General features: G+C 44.5%; 1 pseudogene; it reads right to left on the bottom strand.

The window, feature by feature from the left end:
- Window positions 1–4,481: 4,481 nt before the first annotated feature.
- On the bottom strand, window positions 4,482–10,575 carry LOC142831657 (zinc finger CCCH domain-containing protein 15 pseudogene; annotated as a pseudogene).
- Between the last annotated feature and the right edge of the window lie 2,378 nt (window positions 10,576–12,953).

Here is a 12,953-nt window from a genome sequence, read left to right as displayed (position 1 = left end):
CTCTCTGGTGGGGCGAGGCCCAGGGCAGGACACAGCATGGTTCTCTTGGGGGTCTGTGCCCTTCTCTTCTCACTTCTAGCTCATCCTGCCTTTGCTCTCCCCAGATGCAGCTACGGGGATGGCACACACAGAATGAGGGTGATCCACTCTTCCTTGCAGACCCCAGCACTCCTACCCTCCCTGTAAAGGCAAATTTTTCTGTCTTTTTCTTGTAAATGTATAGTGAAGAAACAATCTTTTAAGTCAATAACTATGAGATCATCCTTTAGGCAATATGGAAGGCAAAGGAATGCCAAACTTCAGAGAGCCCATTGGCTGAATCACCTTATTAACAGCTCTTAGGTCTTTTACCATTTTCTATTTTCCAGGTTCTTTTTTTTAATAACAAATACAGGAGAATTCCAAGGGCTGGTTGATTCTTCAGTATGCTGAGCATCTAGTTGCTCTTGTGCCAGCTGTTCTAAAACCTGCAGTTTCTCTATTGCTAAAGGCCATTGCTTAACCCATACAGGTTTGTGTGTCAACCATTTTAAGGGTAGGGCTGTAGGTTCCTTTGAAAGATCAGCTGTACCCTGTTCTTGTGCAACCTGAATGGTCAGTGACTGTACTTTATAAAATCTTTTAAAATTTTTCCCAGAAATGTACGTTAACTTATGTTCCCCCCCCCTAAGATTGGGGCAATGTTAACCCGAGTGTCTATTGCTGTAACAAATCACCACTCCACAAATTCACTGCTATGTTAGCCACATAGGGCTTTAATTTTCCTCTCTGTCCTTCTGGCCCTATGCATTCAATAGATCTCATGCTCTTCTTTATCTGAGATAAAGTTCTGATCCCTAAAACCTGAACATTTTCATCCTGAAGAGGCCAATTTTGATGCCAAGATTTTGATGAAATTATTGTTACATCTGTACCTGTGTCTACCAGACCTTCAATAACAATGACATTTATTCATATTTTTTAATTTTGGTCTTTGTTCATTTATAGAAGTTTGCCATAATACTTGCTTTATGGTTTCTCCTGAATCTTTTGTTCTCTCTTCTATAGCTGTTCTATTATCCAGGGCGGTATGATTTCTTACAATAGGCATTAGGTTCCTTAATTGCTCTGGGAAGGAGTTTCCTCTATGATGACAGGAAATGATTGAACCAGATTTGGCGTAGGGAGTTTGAGGCCTACCATGGAGTTTCCTGACAGCACAGGATTACCTTGAATATTCCTCGGTGACCTACGCTCATTAGTCAATGCCTGCCTTTGCCACACCTTCCTCATAGTCCAGAAGGGAGGGGTGTTCTGAATGGATTACTCTTAGAAAAAACATTGTTTCTAGGAATTCCCTATCTACAGTCTCTTTTAAGGTGACCTTGTTTGCCATAATTATAACATTTGACATTTCAATTTTCTCTCAAACCTTTGAAAATCACCTCTCCTATCGATGCACCATCATGGTCATAAGATTCAATATTAATTTGATCTCGAATTCATTCCTGCAGAGGTGCTGCTAACCTTGCCCTTAATGGCCTAATTAGGCAAACTACTTTTTCACGAATCATACCCCAAACGTCAGGAGCCAATGCAGCATGAATAATAAAAACACAGAGACAGATATTGTGGGTCAACCTGAGGATCAAAAAAGCAAAGCAGCCAAGCCACTAGAGAGCTCTTGCCTCCATGAAATCTTCAGACTGAGAAAGAGTGAGTTCCTGTCTCATCCCGCCTTATACTCCTCTCTAGTGCTGGTATTAAAGTCGTGCACTGCTTTTTCAGACCCAGGCCAGCTGGCCTTGGTGAGTTCCCGATAGAACATCCCCATTGTCTCAGTGTGTGGGTGCACCCCTCACGGTCCTGAGGTCCTTGCTCGTGCTCCGTCTCCTTCTGCTCCTGATTTGGACCTTGAGATTTCTGTCCCGTGCTCCTCTGTCTCTGTCTCCTTTCATCGCCTGATGAAGGTTAATATTCATGAGGATGCCTATGTGTTTGTCTTTGGGTTCACCTTCTTACTTAGCATCTCTAGGAACATGCATTATAAGCTCATTGTCCTTTATTTATGGCTAGAAACCAAATATGAGTGAGTACATCCCATGTTCCTCTTTTTGGGTCTGGCTTACCTCACTCAGGATAGTGTTTTCTATTTCCATCCATTTGTATGCAAAATTCAAGAAGTCCTTGTTTTTTACTGCTGAGTAATACTCTAATATGTATATTAGAGTATTACTAATATATTAGAGTATTACTATATATTAGAGTATATATATATATATATATATATATATATATATATATATATACTTTCTTCATCCATTCTTCCGTTGAAGGGCATCTAGGTTGCTTCCAGGTTCTGGCTATTACAAACAATGCTGCCATGAACATAGTTGAGCATATACTTTTGTTGTATGATAGGGCCTCTCTTGGGTATGGGATAAATCCGGACTAGCTGAACATAGAGGACAATGAGGAATACTGAGAACTCAGGAACAATCGCAGTGGGTTTTTGATCCTACTGCACGTACTGGCTTTGGGGGAGCCTAGGCAGTTTGGATGCTCACCTTAGGAGACCTGGATAGAGGTGGGCGGTCCTTGGGCTTCCCACAGGTCAGGGAACCCTGATTGCTCTTCGAGCAGATGAGGGAGGGTGGCTTGATTGGGGGAGGGGGAGGGAAATGGGAGGCGGTTGCGGGGAGGAGGCAGAAATCCTTAATAAATAAATTAAAAAAAATAAAGTATCTTTATTTGAATCAGAAAAAAAAAATAAATAAAGTCGTGCACTGCCATCCCCGGGCCTCTATGGCTAACTAGTGTGGCTAATGAGGTTAAAGGTGTGTGTCTCCACTGCCTGGCCTGCATGGCTGACTAATGTGGCTGCTTTGCACTGACCTTCAGGCAAGCTTTATTTATTAAAACACAAATAATATCCCACTATTGATGGCTGTGAGTCTTTGTGACTTCCTGTATTTCCCATTTCTCTCTTGATCCTGAAGACCCTGTTTTATGGAAGACATATCTCAGAAGATTCCAGAGGCACACTTCCTGGGTTAGAATTCTGTCCCAAATTCTGAACTGGCCCCATACCAGCTGCAGGACTCTGGGCAATTTTCTTAGCTATCACCCAGTGACAAAGGCTTTTCATCCATCAGCAGACATAGCCCTTTTTCCAGGCTTGTGGTAGAGGCTGTGGCCCTTTTCCTAGTCTGAGTTAACACCTTAAAGTGCTCAGGCCTGCCCATCACAAGCAGTGTGGAGTTCCTTGCTCTGGGTCTCCTCTGCTAAGACACAACCTCATTGTCCATCAGTGTCTTTCTTCTCTGCATGATAACTCATGACAGATGTGTCTTACACATTTTCCACACAGAACCACCTGTTTCTTCCAAGAAGCAGCGCTCCTCTCAGTGACAAGAGGGAGCTGGGGACATCAGCACTACTGGTGCCACTGTGAGTGGACTTGAAAACAGAAAAACCTATTTTTTTGTTTGTTGTTTGTTCAATTGTAGATAGCGTTTAATTAGGTTGATGATCTAACAATTCAGGAATTAAAGAGACAGTGCTTATTCCTTTTAGAAATAAAAAATCACAATTTTTTTTATTTTTTTAGTTTTGGAAACAGGGTTTCCCTGTGTAACAGTCCTAGCTGTCCCGGAACTAGCTCTTGTAGACCAGGTTGGCCTCGAATTCACAGAGATTCACCTGCCTCTGCCTCCTGAGTGCTGGGATTAAAGGTGTGCGCCACCACCCGACTGAAAATTCACAATTGTTAACACTGTCAGTACTCTGTGGTTATGTGACATGTACTAAGACAACCCATTGAATCTTTGCCCCTGTGACATCTACAACTAATATAAGCATTATCTAATTAAAATACCAAGCTAAGAATGTTAAGAAACTTTGCATAGAAAACCTTAAAAGAGAAAAAAGGCCCGTTGGGTTGGATGGATAATGGTCTTTCCTTACAAGTTATTGGCAGAAAGGGGCAGAACTTTGAACAACTTTAACGCAGAGCACTGCAGCTGACCCATCAGTTTGGACAAGTCCATTCTCCGTGTGCATGTAACAGTCCAGATGTGCAACATGAATCTGCATGTGCAGTGTCCTTTATGGAGGACAGTGCTCATCTTTCAGGCGGGTTTAAAACATATAAATACAGGGGAAAGGAAAGCACTCATTAAAAACTGATTAAACAGAAAGTATTTTAATTATGAATTTGTTCTTCCTGGAAATAATCCAGGCCCAGTGAAATCCAGAAGCTGGAGTAGCAGTTCCACTCCCTGTGGGAATAGAGAGTTACAGCCACCGTCTTCTTACGGCCATTTTCAGGTTGTCAACTGCTCTGAACTTACTGTGAGACGTCGTCAAAGTCGGAAGAGAAACTGGGGACAGTATCCCTCCAGAACTGTCATGGGGAAGTAAACATCCTGTAGATTCTAGGTGACAGAACAAGTAATGTCGATTGTCATCTACGGACAGTGTTGATCCTGGGGTTGTTTCCCCTATCTTCTTGCCTCTTCTCCATTGTCTTCACCTGTCACCTCTCCCACCATTCCCAGCCCGATCTCTTCTGCATCTCTTGGGATGCGCAGGCCTAACTCTGTGTCATTTACACTCATAGAATCGTCACCCTTACCACCTGTCCCCTGAATGTAGCAGGTACCATCTGCTTCCTCCTCCTCCTCCTCATTGACCAGTTTGGGACCAAATTCAAACACCTCACAACCACTGGTCACTACCGCTTTCTCTGCCTTGATGTCAGCTTCCCGTCTCTCCATGTTTTGTTCCAGTGTATTAACCTTTTCTTGTCTTTCCCGTTTCTTCCACTTGAGAAAATATTCTACAGTGATTTTGATAACATTTGGACATAAGGCAGACTGCTCTTACAATTAAATCTTCTAATGAAATTTCATTGTTCTCTTTTCTTTTTGTCTTTTTTCAGCACAAATCCCAAAGGAAGTGTTTGGTGAGGCTTGTGACTGTCCCCACCTCCAGGACACCCAAACCCGCCACACTTGCTATTTCCAATAATTTCAAGGATATTTCTGCACACTATGTGAGATTTTGTTTTTTCTTTTCTGCCTCACCAAGCTTCTCGTTCACTACTTCCTTCACCTTTTCCCATCCTACCTATTGCCCATTACAGTATATTTTTCAAGTTCTTCATCTCTTGCATCAGCGTAAACACTTGGTTTTTCACATCTTCTCTCTGAAATGAGGCCATGAGAACTCACATTTCTCTCCGTCAGTCCACTCTCCTTGTCTGAGGAATGCTTACACTACAGATTTGGGATCTGCACCTTTACTTATTTTTTTGTGTGTGCAGCAACTGCAGGTTTAAGAATTCACTTAGTTCTTGCAGTTCTTTCTTCTTGACAGTGTCTTTCCAGCTTCACTCTGTGTCTCTTCGATGTTGACCAAATCTCTTGCTTTATTCCTTTTTTATTCTTAGACGGAAAATTTTGTCCTCTGTGATCTTCTTCTGCTTCTCTGTCTTCTTGTTGCCCCAGCCTGAGTCTGGGAAAACTTATTCTTTAAGACATTTTTTCTTTTGTTTGACTATTTTTGTTTGTTGAGTCATTTGTTTTGAGACAGGCTTTTGCTATGTAGTCCTGGCTGGCTTTAAACTCATGACCCTCTCGCCTCAGTGTCCTGAGTGTTGTGGTTATTGGTCCTCATTGTCTTTATCCTGTGTGATAAAAACTGCCGTTGCAAACAGGACATCCCAGCATCATCTTCACCACCAAGAGATCTAAGTGATGTTTGGGATTTTGTTGTGGTTCTTTTTCCTGGATAGCTATGATCCATAGAGCTGAGCACACCAGGAATGTGTAGCAAAATTTTGTTTTAGGAGCTAGAGAGATTACTCAGCAATTAAGAACACTGACTGCTCTTCCAGAGGACCCAGGTTTGGTTCCTAGCATCCATGTTCCAGTCACAACCATCTGTAACTCCAGTTTTAGGGGATCCAATGCCTTCTTCTCACCTCTGTGAGCACATGTGGTTCTCATACACACATGGAGGCAAAAGACCCATACACATAAATAAGAATAAATTAATCTTGGGGTTTGAGAGTTGTCTTAGCAGTTAAGAGCACTTGTTTCTCTTCCAGAGGACCCTGGTTTGGTTCCCAGTGCCTACACGATGGCTCATAACCATCAGTAACTCCAGTTCCAGGAACTCTGACACCTTCCTCTGACCTCCGCAGGTACCAGGCCTGCACATAGCATATATACATGCATGTAGAAATAACATATACACATATGATAAGTTCATTCCTATTAGTTATTTTTAAATTAATTGAAAGCTTCATTAATCACTTAAAATATAAATTAATTTAATTAAACAATCTAAAATACTGTTTTAAGCAAGGTGTGGTGACACACATCTCTAATCCCAGCACTTGGAAGACAGAGATAGAAGGATTTGGAGTTCAAGGGCAGCCTTGGCTACACAGTGAATTCCAAGCCATTCTTAGGTGCATTAGTGAAACCATTTGGGGCTGGAGAGGTGGCTCAGAGGTGAACAGCACTGGTTGCTCTTTCAGAGGTCCTGAGTTCAATTCCCGACAATCACAACCATCTGTAATGAGATCTGGTGCCCTCTTCTGGCCCACAGGCATACATGCAGACAGAATGCTGTATATATAATAAATAAATCTTAAAAAAGAAATGTAATAAAAATACTTAACAATAATAAAATCAAACAATTAAAAAACTCCCCCCCCCCAAAGCTCTCTTTTAAAGTCACCTTCAATATTCCCTCATGTTGTTATGGCAGAATAACTTAGAGTCAAGTTTACTGACTGAATTTTAACTTTAGAGGTTGCCATTTTAGAAATCTTTGGCTTTACTTTGTAAAACATTTACATTTCTAAAATAAAAATGAAACAAAATGTACTTAGAGGCCTGTGTCACCTCAGAACTGTCGGCTATTAACTGGTTACTGTTATCTGGCTGCTGGTTACTGTCTATTATCCATGGCTACTGGTCTATTAACTGGTTAATGTTATCTGGCCGCTGGTTACTATCTATTATCCATGGCTACTGGTCTATTAACTGGTTACTGTTATCTGGCTGCTGGTTACTGTCTATTATCCACGGCTACTGATCTATTAACTGGTTACTGTTATCTGGCCGCTGGTTACTATCTATTATCCACGGCTACTGGTCTATTAACTGGTTACTGTTATCTGGCTGCTGGTTACTGTCTATTATCCACGGCTACTGGTCTATTAACTGGTTGCTGTTATCTGGCTGCTGGTTACTGTCTATTATCCACGGCTACTGGTCTATTAACTGGTTGCTGTTATCTGGCTGCTGGTTACTGTCTATTATCCACGGCTACTGGTCTATTAACTGGTTGCTGTTATCTGGCCGCTGGTTACTGTCTATTATCCATGGCTACTGGTCTATTAACTGGTTACTGTTATCTGGCCACTGGTTACTGTCTATTAGCCATGGCTACTTTGAGATCCCCACATTGGTTTAAGCAAAGATAGCTGCTCTCACCTTGTTGAGTTTTGCTGCATTTTCTTTGGTGCTAGCATGGAATATGGGGCCCTAATCATGACAGGAAGAGCCATTGCTGAGCCCCACCAGATCTGCTTTTCCTTTCTCTTTATGTTTAGTGTGTATGTGTGTGTATACGTGCCCACATGCCATGGCATGCATGTAGTCCTCAGGCGACCACTTCTAGGAGTCGAAGCAGAGCCCAGATCATCAGCCTTGACATTTGGTGGCAAATGCTTCTACCTGCTGAGCCGTTCCACCGGCCTGATTTCTCTGTAGCACCCAGTCGTGTTAAACAAAGGTTCTGGTTTGGTTTGACAGTTTGCCCAGAGGGGCTCAGACTCTTTCTATCTTACTGTTCCATCACTACACTACTGCCTGCTCTTAGGGACCAAAGCTGATCATAAACATGTCCCGCACTCCAGCTGCCAAAGTCTGGGCAGAAAGGAGGGGAAAACAAAGCAAGAGGACAACAGGGAAGTTGTGAGCACTGTGCTCATCTGCCATTGGTCAGAGTTTAACCATCTGGTTCCCACATAGCTGCAGAGGAAGCTGGGACATGTAGTGTGCATTCTAGGTGGCATGCTCAGCTAGATTTCAGAAATTCTGATGCATTGGAAGAAGGCAAAAATAGATACTGAGGCCACTGTGAGCATTTTGAAGAGGTGGGGCAAGAAATGGGAGTTCTAAGGTTCCTTTTATGGTCCTAGCTGGCACACACTGGGTAAAAGTGCTGCTGTCTGAGGCAGGAACACAGGCTGTCTATTTCTAACCTGCACTAGCTACTGATCTGGCCTCCACATATGGTGAAGAGAGTAGGGATCCATCCCTAAGAACTGAGGCCAAGATATAGTGAAGCTATATAGCTCATCAGGAAGACATGGTGGCCCCCAAACTGACTTTGGAGAAGTGAGCAGGAATGGGCCTGGTACTGTGCCCTCTGTAACAGCTTTGGCTTCATCTCTAGGAAGGAAGCAAGACGTCATTGTCATCTTTAGTTGAGGCTTAACTGGGATGAGAATGTCTAGAAAGGCAGCCCAAGTCTGGCTGGGACCTGAGAGATACTGGATCAGGTCTAATGTCCAACTGTCCCGTATGAACCTGGACAAGTTGCTTAATGTCCCTTAGCCTCAGCTTCCTACGTGACCTGCCTTTATGGTGAGGCTCCCATTCAGTAGGTACACAGGAAGAAGTTGACTTCCTATAGGGCAATGGTTCTCAACCTCTGGAAGTTGGATGACCCTTTCACAGGGGCTGCCCAAGACCACAGGAAAACATATATTTACATTAAAATTCATAACAGTAGCATATGAAGTAATAATGAAAATAATTTTATGGCTGGGGATCACCACAACATGAAGAACTGTATTAAAAGTCGCATTAGGAAGGTTGAGACTGCAGTTAAAGACATCTTCCCTGCTGCCCCATGACAGCATGAGGGCTCTGAGCTGGACAGTAAGGCCAGCCATTCCCAGTGTAGGGTTGTTTGAAGGCAAGGCTGGCTGGAGAAGAGTCGGTCATACCATGTTATGCCCAAAGTCCAGATCCCCAAAACATCACCACGAGACCGTATCTGAATCAAAGCAGAGCCTTTATTGCGAGTTAACTCGGGTCCCTCTGTCCATCTGAAGTGGCAATGGCTGCAATGACAGCAACAGCATCAACAGGAACAGGGCAGGAGAGGCCCTGAGAAATGAAAAGAGGAGGTTTATATAGGGAATCCCAAACCTCTGGGCTTGGGATTGGCTGCCCAACTGCCAGTCATTGCCTAAGGGGAATTCCAAGTCTCTAGGGGCTCAGTGATCCATTTTCCCTTCCCAGGGATTGGTTGGTTTGGTGTCAGGGGCAGAGATGGCTCTGATTCTGGGGCCAAACTGTGTTTCTTTCTTGGGTTCTTTTTTACCTTTTTAATTCTAATTTTGGAACCAGGACGAATATCTTTGCTACACTCTGGATCTAGGGGCTGAGTGCTATCCCTGCTGCAACACACGAGTCCCCACCCTCCTCTGCCCAACAACATCCTGCTCACCTCCAAGCCCCTCTCTGAGCTGGGGTCCTTTTGTCTAGAAGACTTACTTTGGCCTCCTTCTGAGTGTTGGCTAGGAAGTGGATGGGCTCTCGTGGGCTAATCTGGTTTAATTCCACCCTGTACTTTGGAGACTTGAGCCTCAGTCTTCCTGTAAAGTGACAGCCAACCTCACAGAATATTATCTCAATTAGGCTCTTAAGATTAACTTGCCAGATGGTGGTGACACAGACCTTTAAACCAAGCAGAGGCAGGTGGATCTCTGTGAGTTCAAGGCCAGACTGGTCTACAAAGCTAGTTCCACAACAGCCAGGGCTGTTACACAGAGAAATGAAGGCGTAAGTCATAAACAATGCCACACCAGTTTGGAATTATGATTAATAGGGTGGTATTTATTTAAAGGGGAAAAAAACTTACAGATCACCATCAGCCCTCTGCGCAACCAGGAAGGAAGTCTAGTCGCCAGCAGAGCAGGAAGTGAAGAGAGAGAGGAGAGGGAAGTGGCCGCTTTTTTAAAGGGAGAGAGACCACACCCCAATGGGCTGGTATCTCAGCAGTGATAGGCTGGAGGAGTGGGAGGACCTCCCGTAACAGAGAAACCCTATTTTGAAAAACCAAAACCAAACAAAAACAAAAAAACAAAACCCCAAACCAAAACCAAATAAAAGATTAAGTTATCAGAGTTATCAGAGATTGGGGAAGGAAGTCAGGGACTGGGGATGTGACTCAGTCGGTAGAGTGCTTGCCTAACAAAGACCTGGGTTCAGTCCCCAGCACCTCGGTGTGATCATCTACTGTAATCTCACAATCAGGAGATAGAGGCTGGAGGATCATAAACTCAAGGTCATCCTCAGTTTGAGTTTAATGCCAACCCGGAATACCTGAAGCCCTGCCTCAAAAGAAAAAACAAAGAGGTCAGCTGTTTCTGGCTTTAACCTATGTCTCATGGGATTCTGGACCTCACGGCTGCAGCTGGGCTACCGCCTGCATGTCCTGAGGCTGTGGTGATGGATTGGGCTCAGCTGCCAGAAGGAGGCTGCTTGGGAGGCAGCTGGCCATGGATGGTGCGGGCTGCCTGTGTGTGGAGGACAGAAGGTTAGCGACAGGAAGAATAGCTTTGCCAGATAATGGGTGTTCACCAAAACCTCACAGCCAGATAACCTTGGGCACAGCATGTCCTAGACCCCCCTTCCCTGTATCCTATCACACGGATAGTCCTTCAACATCCCATGAACATGGACGTAGAACCTGGGGAGCAAGCTGTGTGGCCATGGTCAAGTTACTTTGCCTCTGTGGGCCTCTGATTTCTTCAGATGTAAAACAAGTCTTCCACATGGCTCAGCCTCCTAGGATATGTGCTGGTTAATTTGAGTGTCTGCCCAACTGGGCTAGTTACGCCCTGGTAGCTGGTAGAAGTGGTTTCTGTTGCATGTGTGAGGGCTTTTGAAAGGGAGATTAAGACTTGAGCTGGTGCTCTGAGTACCGACTACCTGCGTCATTGGCCACATCAGCTCTTCCCAGAGTCAGGTGGTAAGAATGCCACCAAGTCTGACAACCTGAGTTTGATCTCTGGGACACACAGTGGAAGGAAAGAATTGACTCCAGTGTGTAAGCTGTCCTCTGACCTCCACGTGCACCATAACACACATACACACACACACACACACACACACACACACACACACACACACACACACACCACACACAATAATAAGCTGGGCATGGTGGTACACACCTTTAACCCCAGCACTCAGGAGGTAGAGGTGAGTGAATCTCTGAGTTTGAGGCCAGCCCGGTCTACATAGGGAGTTCCAGGACAGCCAGGGCTGTTACACAGAGAAACCCTGTCTTGAAAAGCAAAACAAACAAAAGGAGATCTTGTCTCAAATAGCAAAGGAGTAGTAAAATTGTAATAAAAAAGATGATGATAAATCCCCCCAGCAGCTGCGGTGCACATCTGCTTCTCAGGCCTTCGAGTCCAACTGAGCCCCTTGTCCAGACTCTCTGAGGCTAGAAGATTGTGGACTTTGTGGCCTCTGTGGTTGTGTGTCCGTAATAGACCTGATTGCTTCTACTATTTTGGAGAGTTCTTGGCAACAACAGACTGGTGTGTGCCACAAACCACAGGTGTTTAAGGACCTGATACACACTGAACTCTCAACTTAGTTACTGTCAAGAAGGCAACAACTTGGTAGGGCCATGCGTTGCTATGGGGAGGGCACACTCTCCTGAATGTGGGCTCTGGCTTGATTCCCTTCCTGTTGTTAGGTGGCTGTGCCCACGTCACTTCTCTTGCAGCTTCGGTGTTGTTTGCTGTGAGGGTGACAGTTTCCTCTTTCATTTGGAGCAGCAGTGGCCGTCAAGGACCTAGTGCACAGATGTGCACAAGAGTTACTGGGAGAGCGGTGGGAGAGGTGCGTGATGGATGTGAGGGAGGCTAAATGGTGCCCTCTGAGGGCCAGGGACAGCTCAACGATAGAGCACTTGCCTAGAGTGCATCCTCAGTACTGTAAAACATGAATAGGGGGCTGGAGAGGTGGCTCAGTGGCTATGACTTGCAGAGGACCTGGGTTCAGGTCCTAGTCCTTACCTGGCAACTAACAATTGGAACTCTAGTTTCAGAGGATCTGATGCCCTCTTCTGGCCGTCTCAGGCACTGCAAATACACAGCACACAAACATACATGCAGGCAACATACTCATAAAATAAAAATTGTGGTGATGTTGAGCCGGGAGTAGTGGCACACACACCTTTAATTCCGGCATTCAGGAAGTAGAGGCAGGTGGATCTCTAGCCTAGTTCAAGTTTGAGGCCAGCCCGGTCTACAAAGTGAGTTCCAAGACAGCCAGAGCTACATAGTGAGACTTTGTCTTCAAAACAAAACAAACAACAACAATAAAACTGTGGTGACGCCGTATTATGGAAATGAAAATATTTCTTACATTTTAAGAGACTGGGCCTTTTGCTGAGCCTCGCACCTTGAGATCACTTAGGACGTAAGACTGCTGTGTCCTCGGCCTGTTGGCTCTATGCCCTCAAGAGAACAACGATGATTGATGATCAATTACTTGCCTTGGGTTCTTCATGTAACTAATTTTTATAACCTAATGCTGTAACCTAAGAATTATAGACTCTTCCATGCCCTGGACCCAGAGTAATGCCTTTGTGTTCTGATAATCATTTGCTGAGAACAGCAAAAAGAGAGGTCAAAAGTGACCTTATAAAATGAATATCCACCATAAATGTTGAACATCATATTTGGATATTGCTTTATAAACAGCAGTGTTTGTGATTCTGTTTGCTATCTGGGTCAGGGGCAGTCAGTGATGTCATTGTTTGGGTCTGGGCTTCACCCCAGTTGCTGACATCTCTACATCCCCTCCCCTGGGAGTTCCTCAGTCCAGACTCCACCTCCGAGAAAGCCTGCCAACCAGAAG

The sequence above is a fragment of the Microtus pennsylvanicus genome, chromosome 11 (assembly GCF_037038515.1).
Source record: "Microtus pennsylvanicus isolate mMicPen1 chromosome 11, mMicPen1.hap1, whole genome shotgun sequence".
NCBI classification, from domain to species: Eukaryota; Metazoa; Chordata; class Mammalia; order Rodentia; family Cricetidae; genus Microtus; species Microtus pennsylvanicus.
Note: the sequence above shows the minus strand (reverse complement) of the source record. Positions and strands in the feature narration are given on the sequence as shown.